This window comes from Gossypium hirsutum, chromosome A02 (genome assembly GCF_007990345.1).
Source record: "Gossypium hirsutum isolate 1008001.06 chromosome A02, Gossypium_hirsutum_v2.1, whole genome shotgun sequence".
NCBI lineage: Eukaryota > Viridiplantae > Streptophyta > Magnoliopsida > Malvales > Malvaceae > Gossypium > Gossypium hirsutum.
In genome coordinates this window covers 19,825,845-19,842,292 of record NC_053425.1, presented here as the reverse complement: position 1 = coordinate 19,842,292, position 16,448 = coordinate 19,825,845, and the positions used below count along the sequence as shown (strand labels likewise).

General features: G+C 33.8%; 1 non-coding gene across 1 annotated transcript; it reads left to right on the top strand.

The window, feature by feature from the left end:
* The first annotated feature begins 8,384 nt into the window (after nucleotides 1-8,384).
* Nucleotides 8,385-8,491, top strand: LOC121217063 (small nucleolar RNA R71). The gene has a single exon (XR_005913284.1). It is a non-coding gene; the product is annotated as a small nucleolar RNA R71 (small nucleolar RNA).
* The last annotated feature ends 7,957 nt before the right edge of the window (nucleotides 8,492-16,448 follow it).

Sequence of the window (16,448 nt, the reverse complement as noted above, 5' to 3'; positions counted from 1 at the left end):
GATTAGTAAGTTGCATGAAAATAAATAACAACTACTTATCATAAAGCAATATACTCATAACCTTTTATAGCTTATTCATGAATGACATAAATAGACGTAAATATAGCTTACTCATCACCATCCAATACAACTCGTATTGCATATATTGAGCCCATATATCATACATTTCAATTAGGTACTTGTACCACTCATCACATGATCATAACTTTTCTCATTTTGATATAAATCATAGACCTTTTGTTGAACCATTTGGAATACTACCGGATACTCAATAGCCCTAACATGGGTTAAGATGTCGACGCCATGTCCCAGACATGGTCTTATATTGGCTTTCATCTATCGGTGTCGATGCCATGTCCTAGAAATGTCTTACACTGACACACAACAAGCTGATAGACAGGTCTTACACTAGCTTGTATCTCGCGAGGCCAATGCATGTCCCAGACATGACTTACATTGGCTTAAATATCTTGGGGCTGATGCATGTCCCAGACATGTCTTACACTGGCTCTCATACTGTGGTTGATGCATGTCCCAGACATGTCTTACGCTAGCACACAAATGACCCAAGTGTCATGGCATTAATTTCTGAAAATTCCTAAGGCTCAACCGAGAGTTCTACTACTCCAATTCTCATCATGCTTAGTCATTTCCATAATCAAATAATTTATGCTATAAAAATTCATTCATTCATACATGATAACAATATAGTTGCATTGCAACATCCCGAATTAGGGCTAGTCAGAACAGTGGTTTCGGGACCACAAATTCGATATAGTAAAATTTGTTTTTATTATATTTTTATGTTCAACAATTTTATGGGATGATTTCGTGAAAATTTCATTCGAAAATTTTGACATTTGGGCACTCAATTTGTCAAAAGAACTAAATTATAAAAAGTGCAAAAGTTGAGTTCTACATGTTAGAGGTGTCTAATTGTTATGAAATTTTAAATTGGTGGCCCTTAGATGGTAATTAGACCATTGGATAATTTGTTGGATAAAAATGGACATGAAATGAGTGAAATAGAATATTTTTAAGTCAGAGGCATTTTGGTAATCTAGTAATTAAAATGAATTAAAAACAATATTAAAAGACAATTTTTGTCCATCTTCTACCCCATGGCTGAAACTTGCTTGGAGAAGACATAGCTAGGGTTTTTCAAGCTTCCAAGCTCGATTGTCAGTCCGTTCTAGCCCAATTTTAATGATTTTTAAAATTTTGAAATCCTCGTAACAAGATCTATTCATTTCTACCCATATTTTGAGCTAGGATTTGTGTTTAAAAATTTACCCATGGATGACATGCATGTGTTTTGATGTATAATGGTAGAAAATGAATGCTTGGTGTGTAATAAACGACTTTTACAAAGTGATTTTCGTTGAAATTGTCAAAAAGGACCGTTTTGCAAAAGTTACCAACTTTGTCATAAAAGTGTGATTTAGTGGAAATTAGGGGCTGCTATAGTTATAAAAATGATTTGGCTAGGCTTAAAATGCAAGTAAATTGGATAAAAATCATTTTACGAGCCTTGGGGTAAAAGTGAAAATATGTGAAAGTTTAGGGGTCAAAATGTAAATTTGTAAAAATATGATTTTTGGACCCATATGAATAATATGACTAATTATTAAGCTAAATGTGATATTATAGATCAAGAAAAATGAGATTCGGGCATAGATTGGGAATGGATGAGATTATGGACTAAATCGGAATAAACAACCGTGCTCACATTTGAGGTAAGTTTGTATGTAAATAATATATTGATTCTTTTTATGTTATTATATTTCATTATTGTATGATATGTGGCTGCCTATAGAATGATCATTTGATGTAAATTACGAATCGAAATAGATTATGAATGAGTTTGTTAAATGTTGAAAACTGAGGAATTTCCAGGTAGAACCTTCGGAATAGAAATGATATGAATGATCCATTATGAGAACACATGTGTAGTACTATGTACAGGCTACTGTGTGTTTAAGATGGTTTTAGGTCACGTGTGTAGTACTAAGTGTAGGCTACTATGCGTACCCGACAACTTCAATCACGTGTGTAGTACTAAGTGCAGGCTACTACGTGTATCAGATGGTTAGGTCACGTGTTTAGTACTATGTGTAGGCTACTACGTGTACCGGATTATTGGTCGCATGTGTAGTACTAAGTGCAGGCTACTATGCGTACCAGATAGCTTCGGTTACAAGGGTGGCAATATGTGCAGGCAACCGTGTATCTGTTATTATTCTGTTGAGTTCAACGGGAAATCAACTAAGTGAAAATACATGTGAACATGACCATGTGATGAATAAGTGTAGGTATATGTTTGTGGAAATTTATGAGCATTGCGCTCGATAGTTGAGTGAACTTTCGGTAAGATGGAATGGAGTAAGTGAAATTATGTAAGAGTGAAATTTGTAATAAAATAGTTTTGGACAACAATAGTTGTGTAACTTAGAAAAATCACCAAAAATCGTGGAAATCAAATTAGAGGTTGAATAAGATATGAAATTAAATATTTTTAGTGTATTTTCATATAAAGGAAACAGTGTAAGCAAAAGAATTTCATATTATGAGATATTTGAATTTTTGTGAGATAGGGTCAAAATGACTTCGAAATCCCCATTTTGATTTGGAAATATCATTAAAAATTGTACAAAATAATTATGGGTTATAATTTATATACTTAAAATCCTTAATGAGTATTTTTCAAGAGAAACAAACAGGAACATTAATCGAAACCCGTACTATGAGATAATCAATTTTTAGTAAAGAAAGGTCGAAGTTGTCAAGCAGCAAAATGGGGGTAACTTTAAAGAATAAAATGTACTTATTGGTTATACCAAAAATTCTTAAAATTTTATGGTAAAAAGATATATGAGTCTAGTTTCAGGGAAAATTTACGAATCTTAATTTGGAGTTCCGTAGCTCCAGATATAAATAATTTATTAACTATGAATCGAGAAAACAACATGACCATAAAATAAGTAAAAGTGCAATTATGATTATATTTCCATGTGATGTGATGTGAATCGTGATAAGTTTTATAATTTATGAATGTCCGTTCTTGAAAACTAACTATTATCACGACAAAGGCAAGCGCACCTTATCGAACAGTAGTGTAGCTTATGGCAAGACCGGGATGTCGAACCCAAAGGAACTAAAAGTACTAGTATTAACTTTCTTTTTATTATCGAACAATAGTGGTTTCGTGACCACAAATCTGAGATAGAAATAATTATTTTATAATTATTTTGATGATTATGATATGATTGCATGATTGTGTGAAAATTTCGTGATGAAATTCTATGCCTAAAGTGCTTAAATTGAAAGTAGGGACTAAATCGAATAAGTTGCAAAACTTGCATTCTAGAAGTTTTTAGTATGAAATTGTTTTAGAATATTAATGAGGAGGTCTTAAATAGCAATTTGACCAATTTTAAGTTCATGGACAAAATTAGGACATGGAAGGAATTTTTGGAAAGTTTAGTAGTAAGGGTATTTTGGTCATTTAGTTATTAAAATGAATTAAAAACAAAATTAAAAGCCAATTTTTGTCCATCTTCTTCATTAGGCCAAAATTTCAAGGGTTCTCCATAGCTAGGATTTGTTTCAAGCTTCCAAGCTCCATAGTAAGTGATTCCAAGCCCCGTTTTTAATGTTCTTTACGTTTTTGGAATCCCGAAAGCTCGATTAAGCTTATGCTAGCAATAATTCAACCTAGGGTTTATATTTGGAAAAATACCCATAGGTGAAATTTGTGTATTTTGATGTTTTATGATAGAATATGGGGTTTTAAATTATGTTAGACAACTTGTGCTACTCGGTTTTGAGTGAAAACGAGTAAAAGGGCTTAATTGGCAAAAATACCTAATAGTCACAACTATATGTTAGAGAGAGAATTTGATGTTGCCATAGAAGGGAAAAGTGATCAGCATGTTATAAAACATAAGAATAAGGAATAAAGTTTAATTCCCGAGCCTAGGGGCAAAAGTGTAATTATGCAAAAGTTTAGGGGCAAAAGTGTAATTTTTTTAAAGTTCGTATTAAATGCTGTTTTGATAAATGTATGTATTAAATAAGATTAATTTGGTATTATAGATCAAGAAAAACGAGATTCAAGTCGTGATCGAGGAAAAGAAAAGATTGTGGACTAAATTGCAAAATCTTTATATTTTGGTACCAAGGTAAGTTCATGTGTAAATAATGTAGCATAATTTTTATTTTTAAGTTATTAATGTTAATTATATGATATGCTGATTTTTAATCGTGAAATATTATGCTTTGTGGTTAATGTTGAGTAATATGCAAATTATGTTTACTACTTGATAAATATGAATTGCTACCGAGTATCGGTTCCGATATTCCATGGAAGACGGCAAATGTGAGATCGATGGAAAAAGCCCGTTTGAACCTTAGGAATAGATTAGGATACAAGTGACATGTCACTAGGATGGTTGAGCATCCGAACTCGTTGAGTTGAGTCCGAGTTCACTTATGGATGCGAATGTCCGAACTCGTTGAGTTGAGTCCGAGTTCGTGAGATGTAACTAGGCATCCGAACTCGTTGAGTTGAGTCTGAGTTCACTTATGGATGCGAACGCCCGAGCTCATTGAGTTGAGTCCGAGTTCACTTAGGGGCGGGTTACATGATTTCTTGATTACATATGAGGCACATATGTGCAAATTATCCGTGTATCCGAGTTGTATTCCGATGTGTTCAACGGGTGAAATTTCTAGTGAAATGGAAGAACACTTAAGATGCAAGTGACGTTTTGGTAAGTGTTGTGAAACGGACACTTTGGACAGGTATGTTCTTAACCCTCGGGTTGAAAATAGATACAACAACGATAAGGTGGTAAGATGATGAATGATGTTTAGAAATATGACATATGTTTTGGTGATACCATGCTAAAGTTGTTTGGTATATTTGTATTGTTATGTTACTTGTTATTTACATATGAACTTACTAAGCACTTATGCTTACTCCCTCCTCTTTATTTACTGTAGTTTTGAACAACCCAGCTCGGGAATCGGGACGGGTCGAAGGTTCGATCACACTATCCAAAGGACTTTTATCTTGGTAAATGGCTTGTAAAACTTAAGTATGGCATGTATAGCAATATACTTATTTTGTGTAAATAATTTTATGATATGGCCATGATTGGTTGAGAAAATGTTTGATATTGATAAGTCATGGTGATGGTTAAATTTAGATCATGTTTGATATAATGGAAGTTTAATAGGTTATCTAGTTCATAACAACTCATGAAAAGATAAAATTTGCCTTAAAACAGAATATTGTTACAGCAATGACATGAATTTGAAAAATCACTAAAAATAGTATAAATGGAAATAAATGATGAGTAAGTTATGAAATTTAAGATTAATGAGTCTATTTTCATATGGATTGAACAAAACAGGAATATAAATTATATTTTATGAGATATTTAAACTTTTGCGAAATAGGTCCAGAGTGATTTCTGGATCCCCTGTTCTGACTTTAAAAATTTATAATAAATTTTACTAAAATAATTAGAAGTTTTTATTTATATGTAAAGATTCCTTATTGAGTCTAGTTTTAATATAAACAAACCTCATAGTCATTGAAATTTTGTATAGAGATATATCTGATTCGTAATACACAGAGGTTAGAGCAGTCGAACTCTAAAACAGGGGAGACTTTAACTAATAAACTGTACTAATTGGCCCAACCAAAAATTTTAGAAAAAAATTAGTAAATATATATATGAGTCTAGATTTAGGTAAAATTTACGGATCTTGATTTCGAGTTTCGTAACTCGAGATATGATTTTTCTTGTAACTGTGACGCGGGTAGTTAGAAAGCTGTGAATGTAGAAACAAATGATTTGAAGTTCTTAATTTGATAAATTATGTTCGGTAACCCCTCAAGCTCGACTCCGGCGACGGTTTCGGGCGTGGGGGTGTTACAGTAGTGCTGAAAAGCAGCAGGAGCATTACATAATCTAAAAGGCATTCTCTGATAAAAAACGTACTGTATGGACATGTAAATATCGTCTTTTCTTGATCTTCAGGAGCTAGTGGGATTTGAAAATAGCTAGAGAGTCTGTCTAAAAAGCAGTAGTGCATGAGCCCTAACAATCTTTCCAACATTTGGTCAATGAATGGAAGGGGGAAGTGATATTTTCTCGTGGCATAATTTAGCTTCCTATAATCAATGCAAACTTTCCAACCCGTGACTATCCTTGTTGGGATTAATTCATTCTTTTCATTGGCTACAATAGTCATGCCTCCTTTCTTAGGAATAACCTGTACTGGACTTACCCAAGAACTGTTAGAAATAGGATAAATAATTCCAGCATCTAGGTGTTTAATTACCTCAGCTTTAACAACTTCCTTCATGTTGGGGTTCAGTCGTCTTTGGGCTTGCACGCATGGCTTATATTCATCTTCTATTAAAATTTTGTAGGTGTAAAAAGAAGGGCTGATCCCTTTAATGTCAGAAATTTTCCAAGCTATGGCCCTTTTATGCTCTCTTAAGACTTGGAGTAATTCCTCTTTCTATTTGGGTTGCAAGTTAGACGCAATAATTACCGGTAATGTAGAGTTATTTTCGAGGAATGCATATTCCAAGTGATTAGGTAATTGTTTAAGTTCCAGTTTGGGAGGTTTTTCAATAGAGGATTTTTGATTAAGTTCATCGTTTACCTTAATACCCTCATACTCTGCTGGTCTTAGGAAGGGTTCATTGGAATTCAGTTCAGTTCCTATCTCAAAATTATCATCCCCCTCCTCTCCTTGGGCAAGACACAGTTCCAACGTGTCCTTATGTATGATTTCCTGAAAAGAATCTTGAGTAGAATGATCAATAAAGTCAATAAAATAACATGAGTCATCCTGTTCCCAAGAAAATCTCATGGCATCATAAATTTTAAAGAAAATCTCTTCGTCACCTACTCTAAGTACCAATTTACTATCACCCACATCAATAACAGCCCTAGCAGTGGCTAAAAATGAAAGACCTAAGATTAAAGGCACTTCAACATCCTCATCCATGTCAAGCATAACGAAATCAATAGGGAATATAAATTTTTACAAGTACACCCATTATAATTCCCCTAGGATATTTAACAAATCTATCAGCTAATTGAATACTCATCCTAGTGGGTTTAGGTTCCCCAAGACCAAGTTGTTTAAACATTTTATATGGCATCAAATTAATGCTAGCGCCTAAATCAGCTAGTGCCTTATCAACATTCAAACTACCAATTAAACAGGGAATAGTAAAACTTCCTGGGTCTTTCAGTTTGGTTGGCAGTTTATTTTAGAGTAAGGCCGAGCAGTCCTCATTAAGTTCCACTGTAGATAAGTCTTCAAACTTCCTTTTGTTTGCCGGAAGCTCCTTTAAAAATTTTGCATATGTAGGCATCTGCAATATAGCTTCAACAAAAGGTAAGTTAATATGCAGTTGTTTAAAAAGTTCTAGAAATTTACCAAATTGTGCATCCATGCGATCTTTCTTCAACTTTGCTGGATATGGGATTGGTGGTTTATATTCCTTTGGCATTGGATTGTCATTATTTTCGGGTTTTTTCTCCTTTTCTTTGTCTCTTTTAACTTCATGTGGTGGCTTCTTTTCGGATTCAGCTAACACTTTCTCACTTAGTGTAACTACTTTCACATGCTTTTTTGGATTGGGTTCGGTGTTGCTAAGTAAATTTCCTATTGGTCTTTCTAAAATCATCTTAGCCACCTGCCCAATTTGATTCTCGAGTCCTTAGATCGACGCTTGCTGATTTTTAAGTGCAGTTTCAGTGTTCTGAAAATGGGTTTCCGCTATTGAAAAAAATTTTGACATCATCTCCTCAGGGTTCGACTTTTTCTCTTACTGGTAAAGTTGTTGTTGGAAGCCTGGAGGATGTTGTGGTCTTTGATTTCCTTGGCCTCCCCATGAGAAATTTGGGTGGTTCCTCCAACCTGCATTGTAAGTGTTATTATAAGGATTATTTTGAGGTCGAAGATTATTACCCATAAAATTTAGTTGCTCGTGTTCCATGTTGTGGCCATAAGGTAGGTATTATGAATTGCTCGTTCCACATCCATTTATATTGCATTACATTACTGAGTGAACCTGTGAAGAGCTAAGTAAACCATCAATTTTTTTATTCAAAAGTTCTACCTAATTAGAGAGTATGGTGACCGAATCAGCATTAAAAACGTTGGCTTCTTTCGTTGGCTTTATCCTCATGACTTGCCACTGATAATTATTCAGTGACATCTCTTCTATAAATTCATAAGCTTCCTCAGGTGTCTTATTATTGATAGTCCCACCAGCAGCTGCGTCAATCATCTGTTTAGTCGAAGGATTCAGGCCATTGTGAAATGTTTGAACCTACAACCATAAGGGCAGCCCATAGTGAGGGCACCTTCTCAAGAGGTCCTTGTATCTCTCCCATGCATCATAGAGTGTTTCTAGATCCATTTGCACAAAAGAAGAGATATCATTCCTTAATTTGGCCGTTTTAGCCGGCGGAAAATATTTAAGTAAAAACTTTTCGGTCATTTGTTCCCAATTAGTGATTGACCCTTGTGGTAACGAGTTCAACCACTATTTTGTTCCTCAACGAAAAGGGAAACAACCGAAGGCGAATGGCATCATCAGAAATGCCATTGATTTTAAAAGTGTCGTAAAACTCTAGAAAATTTGCCAAATGAGCGTTTGGGTCCTCGTCCTGCAAACCATCAAACTGCACAAACTGTTGGATCATTTGAATTGTGTTAGGTTTCAGTTCAAAATTATTTGCAGCAACAGCAGGCCTAACTATACTTGACTCAGTTCCTGTTAAAGTAGGTTTAGCATAATCATACATAATGCATGGAGCAGGATTCTGATTTACTGGATCAGCAGCTATCGTAGGAGGTAACGGGTTTTCCTGATTTTCAGCCATCTCCTCGGTTGTGGTGGAAATATCGTCCTCTTGCTCTTCCTCTGTGTATCTTAGGCTTCGCCTTATTTCTCTTCTGTTTCTGTGAGCTATGCGATCGATCTCACTGTCAAAAAGTAATAGTCCTGACGGGTTTCTTCTAGTCATACACTATAAAAATCTACCAGAAGCGAATAAACGAAAAATTAGAAAAGAAAATAAAAATTTAGATTGCAATAAAAGTAAAATGGCTAAAGTAATAACAATCGAGTGTTCCTAATATCTTAGTTCCCTGGAAACGGTGCCAAAAACTTGATGTGATGTGAATCGTGATAAATTTTATAATTTATGAATGTCCGTTCTTGAAAACTAACTATTATCATGACAAAGGCAAGTGCACCTTATCGAACAGTAGTGTAGCTTATGGCAAGATCGGGATGTCGAACCCAAATGAACTAAAAGTACTAGTATTAACTTTCTTTTTATTATCTAGCCTAAAAATAAAGAGGTTTGTTTTATCTAAACTAATTACTAAACTAAGAATGCACAGAAAGAAAATTGGGGAAATAATTTTTGGGAAAACTAAATGATTTGGACAATACTTAAGGGAAAAATCCAGCTAGACTTCACTTGTTATTTCCTCTGAATCAGACGATTTATTCACTTGACTTGATCCATAGAAATCCCTAAGTTATATTATTATCTCTCTCGAGACTAACAACATCTAACCCCAGGTTGATTAATTGAAATCTCTTTCTAATTAAAACCCCTAGTGTTGTATTAACTCGATCTATGGATTCCCTTATTAGGTTTTATCCTAATCCGGCAAAATTATGTCACCCTATCCCTAGGCGTGCAATCAAATCCACTTAATTATGTTAGATCTACTCTTAGACAGGGACTTTTGCTCCTTTGAATAAGCACATCAACACTTGAATCAATATCCTGGAATATTAAAGCAAGAATTAAGAACTCATAATTAAGAACAAGTCAAATATTTATCATATAATTCAGATAATAATAACAAGATCCGTCTTAGGTTTCATTCTAGTTCATATTTATGAAAGAAAACATCTTAAAAGAATAATGATAACAAAACATAAAGAAAACCCAAGAATTCTTGAAGGGAATTGAAGGGAGATCTTCAGTCTTGAAGGTGAATCCTGCTTCTGAGATGGATGAATTGACTTTCCTCGAGTAATTCCTTGCCTCCTACTCCGTGTGTCCCCTCTTATCCTCCTCTAGTGTGTTTAAATAGGCTTTAGAATGCGTAAAAGCCCTCAAGAGTGGCCTTTTCCGAATAGGACTAAACTTGGGCTCGACAGGGACATGCCCGTGTGACATGCCCGTGTTTGATTTCTTCAATCTGTGTTCAAGGCTGTTAAATAGACACGGGCATGTGGTCTACCCGTGTAAGTCGTGCTCAATTCTGGTAAAATGACACGGGCGTGTGGTCTACCTGTATATGGAAGTCCAGGCCGTGTTGATTTCACATGTTGGTCTATTTTCTCCGTTTTTGGCCCGTTTCTCACTCTTTTTACTCTCTTATGCTCACCTAAGTATAAAATATGAAATTAAAGGATTAGGAGCATCCAATTCACCAAATCTAAGGAGAAATCATCCAACCATGTGCTAAGCATGGGATAAAAATATGTATAAATTACGGTTTATCACCATGGAATCATGTTGATAATTTGTTTATTATTTTCATATGGACTTACTAAGCTTTAAGCTTACTCCTTCCTTTCCATTTCTTTTAGTATTGTCAGATTGGCTCAAGGTTGGAGATCGTCAAAGGCAGCATCACACTATCAAGCCAATACTTTTGGAATATTGTTACATATGTTAGAATTATCAAGTGAGTGGCATGTATAGGGACCTAGTTCTATGACATGTGTTATTATGATTTGGCCAAATGTATTGGCCTATTTTGAGCTATTGTATATGGCCATGAGATGTGGCTCATATTGATTATGGCTTGTAAGTATAGCTAGTTAAGTTATGATTTATTGCTTATGATGTGAAGATATGATTATGTTTGTTTGTCATGCATGGTTGGCAATATGTCATGTGTGTTGAATGCATGTTTTATGACCATGAATTAAATGTATAATATGGAGATAAATAATAATGCTTTGAACATGGAAATTTGATGATAAGTTGAAATAAATTGGTACAAAGATAACTATGGTATGGCTAGTCTTGGCTTAATGTGGGAATGTGTAACACATGCATGTGGATAGGTAAATGATATGTTTGTATCATAATTGAGGATGTTGAATGCCATTGGATCCATGTATATGTGTGTGCATGTAAGGGTAACAAAAAGGCTAGGAAAATAGCCTAAGAGTTAACTACACGGGATGAGACACGGCAGTGTGTCTCAACCGTGTGAGGGACACGACTTGGTGACACGGGCGTGTGGCCTAGCCTTGTGATTCAATTTATTTGCTGACATCATAAACAGAGAGTTACATGGCCTGAGGACACGGGCGTGTACCCCGTTTCATGAGAAAAATTTCTAAGTTTTTCCTAGAGCTTTTCAAAGTTCTCGGTTTAGTCCCGAACCCTTTCTAAAGTATGTTTTGGGCTTCGTAAACTCAAATAAGGGACTATGTGTATGTGATTGAATGTTTTAACATATGAATGAAATTTTATGGCCCGGTTTGGATGATTGTTTGCATTTAAGTCAGTTAATGCCTCATATCTTGTCCCGATGTCAGACACAGGTAGGGGGTGTTACATGCATTATTTACACACAACTTACCTTGGATTACAAAATGTAGGCGACTAGTCGATTTTAGTCTACTTTTTTGGCCTTCCCTCGGTCTAGGTTTGGATTTTGTAATTCTTGATCTATAATAATAATTCACAAATTTAATCGTTTTATCAATCTAGGTACTCAACAATATATAATGGGGCAAAATGACCATTTTGCCCCTAGACTCAAAACTTGATTTTTATCACATTTTCTCTTTAACCAAGCCTAACCGACCATTTATTACTTTTATGACAACCCCAAATTTCCAATATTTCACAACATTATTATCTGTTTTACAAATTTTACAAAATGGTCCTATTAGGGCTTTTATGAGAAGTCCCTTCACAAAAGTTGTTTATTTCACAACCATGATTCATTTTCTTCCATAAAATTTCAGAAAACAACATAAATACACTCATGGTAAAACCCTATACTTTCAACCATTTTGCAAAATAGTCCCCTCATTTGAAAGCTCATGCTACAAGGGTTCCAAAAATACAAAAAATATCAAGTAAAGTCATCAAAACCACTTACTTATAGAGAGATTAAGTGGCTGAAATTTTTCAAGCTTCCAAAACCCTCTTAGAAAGGATGAATGAAAAAGATGAAGGCTAGGCTTCAGGGTATTATTTTATCACACATTAGGTCATCAAATACCTAACACTTTGACTATTTTATTTTCTTTGTCTTATGGCCGGCCAAGCCTCTCTAAAGGGTCCAATTACTCTTTAAAGACCCCCAATTTAAGTTTCATGGAAATTTAACACCCTTAGCTATCAAATCAAGGCTTTTGCACTATATGCGATTTAGTCCTTTTTCGTAATTAATCATGAAATCGCTAAAATTACTTCACCAAATTTTTCATGCACTAATATAAACATGCTATAACTCTAAAATAATAATAAAATAATTTCTTCAACTTTGAATCGGTACTCTCGAAACCACCATTCCGATTAAGCCCAAAATCGGGCTGTTACATTTCTAATTTCTAGAGTTTTAGCCCCGATTAGAAAGGATCTAGAAAAACTTTCTAGTTATGAATTGGGTATAGAACCAATTGGCAATGCTTGGTTACAATTTCTAGTTAAGAAAAGGACTAAATTGGACTAACCAAATTAAGCTTTGAAATTTTGGAAATCAAGCTGCTCGTCCTTAATCATGCTCGAATATATTAAACTATGTTTGTATGTGTGATTTAGTCTCTATTTGGTTCATAAGTTCTATTATGCATGTATTTAGAAAAACTTGATTATTTAAATTGAATTCAATGTTATGATTTGCATTTGAATGTTTCGATAATTGTACTAGCATCTTGAAACTCGAGTCTGATGATCAGACTGGGTGAGGGATGTTACATACTTCTTATGGACTAACTCCATGATTAAATAAATTGTGAATTATTGGAACGATATTTGCAAGGCCTACAACAAATGTGCACTTCTTAATCTTCTCATTAGGATACTCTACAAAGAATTGTAGTATTATTTGACATTACACAATGACATATCTCTCAATAGCTGTTAAGTTAGTATATATAAAAGCATAATCATCTTGGTTCAATTCCCGATCTATATAATAATTCAGTTTGATTTATCAATTTCAAATATCTTATAACAATCTATTATATATATATATGTATCAATTCAATTTCATTATTCGTATGCCCCTTAAAATTTCACATTTTATTCAATTTAGTCCCTAAAATCGAAATAGCCATAACTAGTCCTCTTTAACTAACCATTTTGTATGGTGTTTCTCCTCCATTTTATCTGCATGGCCTACGAAAAATGTGCAGTTCTTAATTTTCTCATCAGGATAGTCTACAAAGAGTTGTAGTATTATTTGACCATGCACAACAATGCATCTCTCAACAGCTATTGGATTAGTAGATATAAAAACATGATAATCTTGGTTAAATTCCCAATCTATATAACAATTCAGTTCGATTTATTAATTACAAACATCTTAGAAAAATCTATTATAAGTATGTATTAGTTCGATTTCATTATTCGTATGCCCCTTAAAGTTTTACATTTTATTCAATTTAATACCTAAAATCGAAATAGTCATAACGAGTCCTTTTTAACTAATCATTTTGCATGGTGTCTCTCCTCCATTTATTTGCAAGGCCTACGACAAACGTGTAGTTCTTAATCTTCTCATAAGGATACTCTGCAAAGAGTTGTAATATTATCTGACCATGCACAATGACATATCTCTCAACAACTGCTGGATTAGTAGATATAAAAGTATGATCATCTTGGTTCAATTCCTAATTTGTATAACAATTCAGTTTAATTTATCAATTCCAAACATCTTATAATAATCCATTATATGTATGTATGAATTCAATTTTATTATTCGTATGCCCCTTAAAGTTTCACATTTTATTCAATTTAGTCTCTAAAATCAAAATAGTCATAACTAGTCATTTTTAACTAATCATTTTGCATGGTATTTCTCCCCCATTTTATTTTCAAAGCTTACGACAAATGTGCACTTCTTAATCTTCTCATCAGGATACTCTACAAAAAGTTGTAGTATTATATAACAATGCACAAGGACATATCTCTCGACAATTGTGGATTAGTAGATATAAGCATGATCATCTGGGTTCAATTCCTGATATATATAACAATTTAATTCTATTTATGAATTCCAAATATCTTATAAAAATCTATTATATGTATGTATCAATTCAATTTCATTATTCGTTTTCCCCTTAAAGTTTTACATTTTATTCAATTTAGTCTTTAAAATTGAAATAGTCATAATTAGTCCTTTTTAAATAACCATTTTGTATGGTGTCTCTCCTCCATTTTATGTGCAAGGCCTACGAAAAATGCGCACTTCTTAATCTCCTCATCAGGATACTTTGCAAAGAGTTGTAGTATTATCTGACCATGGACAACGAAAAATCTTTCAATGGCTGCTTATTATATGTATTTTTAAAAGAAGAAATTTCTTTAATAATTGTTATAGTGAGACGTGCATAATATTAAAAATGGTGGTGGTTTTTATTTAAATTACGTTAGGTGCCATGCTGAAAAATGGGAGGGTTAAGGTTCACAATCAACAGAATTCGATGCTTCAACTTGGTGTTGATCTTCGACGTGGCGGGTGCAGGGGATATCGTAAAGGCTAGCGTGAAAGGATCAAAGACAAGGTGGATGAGCATGAGCCAAAATTGGGTTCAAAACTAGCAGTTAAACATTGTGCTGGTTGGTCAGTCATTCTTATTTAGGGTCACAAGCAGTGACTGACGCACTTCTACCTTTTGGAACATCATCATTGCCCATTGGCAGTTTGGTAAAACATTTACCAACAAGAATTTTAAACTTTGATTTCCCCATAAGTTAACACATAAGTTAGAAAAAGAAAAAAATTAGCACATAATCCATTTCCAGTTTTACCCTTGATTAGCTCCAAGTTATCAATACTTAATTGCATTTGTGTAAAGACTTCTTTCTTCCCTCAAATGCTTGCACTAAAAGTTTAATTCAATTTAAAATACTTAAATCATGTTAAAATGGCGAAGTTCAATTCTAAAATATTTTAAAGGTTATTTAAATTTAATTTCAATAGGAGACAGACCTAACATGCAAATAGACCAAAAGTTTAAATTTTCATACAAGATTTTGCAAGTGGATATTTTTTCTAATTAATCAATACTTTTGGGTCAATTTCAAAAAAAAGAAGAAAAAAGAATGGAATGCATTGAAACTAGTATTTTGAGTATTTTCCAAGCAGCCCAAATGACAGCCAGAGTATTTTGAGTAGCAAAACAAGTAGCCCAAATTTCCTTAGACCTAATCCATGTTGCCCTCTTCCTTTGTCGCTTCACCTGCTTCCACTTGTAGCAAGATTAAGAACTCGAACACTCCCTCCTATTTTCAAGGTTACCGGATGTTATATATAACTTGTTAGTATCAACCTCTCGACTGAATCCTATCGCCGAAAGCTATTGCTGAAAGCGATTACAAAAATCCATCATTCTCGCTTCACCTTTTTCAACATCGAGGCTGGAAAACCATCATTCTCACTTCATCTCTTTCAACACCGAGGTTTATTATTAGGTAAAATTTGCTTTGATTTTTCCACTACCAACATTATTATCTTTTATTTTTCTATTCGGAGCTGATTTTTCCATTGCTTGTATTCTACTAGCATGAACTCTATGGTGTGTCTTTATTTCCATACAAGAATTTGTGGGTTCAATGTTAAAATTGTAATGGATTAAATTATAAGAAATTGTTTAAGTTAAAAATGAATATTTGTGAACAATGCGGAAGTTATATCTGTTATGCTTGATTGGTATATACTTGTTTATAATTATTCTTTTCATTTGAATTATTAGGTAAAATTTGCTTTGATTTTTCCACTACCAACATTGCTATCTCTAATTATCTATTCTGAGTACAGTGCTGATTTTTCCATTGCTTAGTATTCTACTATCCTGAACTCCCTGTTGTGTCTTTATGCCATCATTGCTATCTCTAATTTTTCTATTCTGAGTACAATGTTGATTTTCCATTGCTTGTATTCTACTAGCCTAAACTCTCTATTGTGTCATATTGCCATATATACTATTTCTATAAGAATTCCCTGAATATGCCCTTGGTATGAACTTTTCTTTGTCTTGATAAATTGCTGGGGTGGTTGACCTGTGGAAAACTCTGTTTATAGTTGCCTTATCTTGCCTTTCATTTGTTATGTTCTACTTTGTTGTGCATTGCTAGTCAGTTTGACTTTTTTTATTAGTTGATGATTCAATATTTTACTCAATT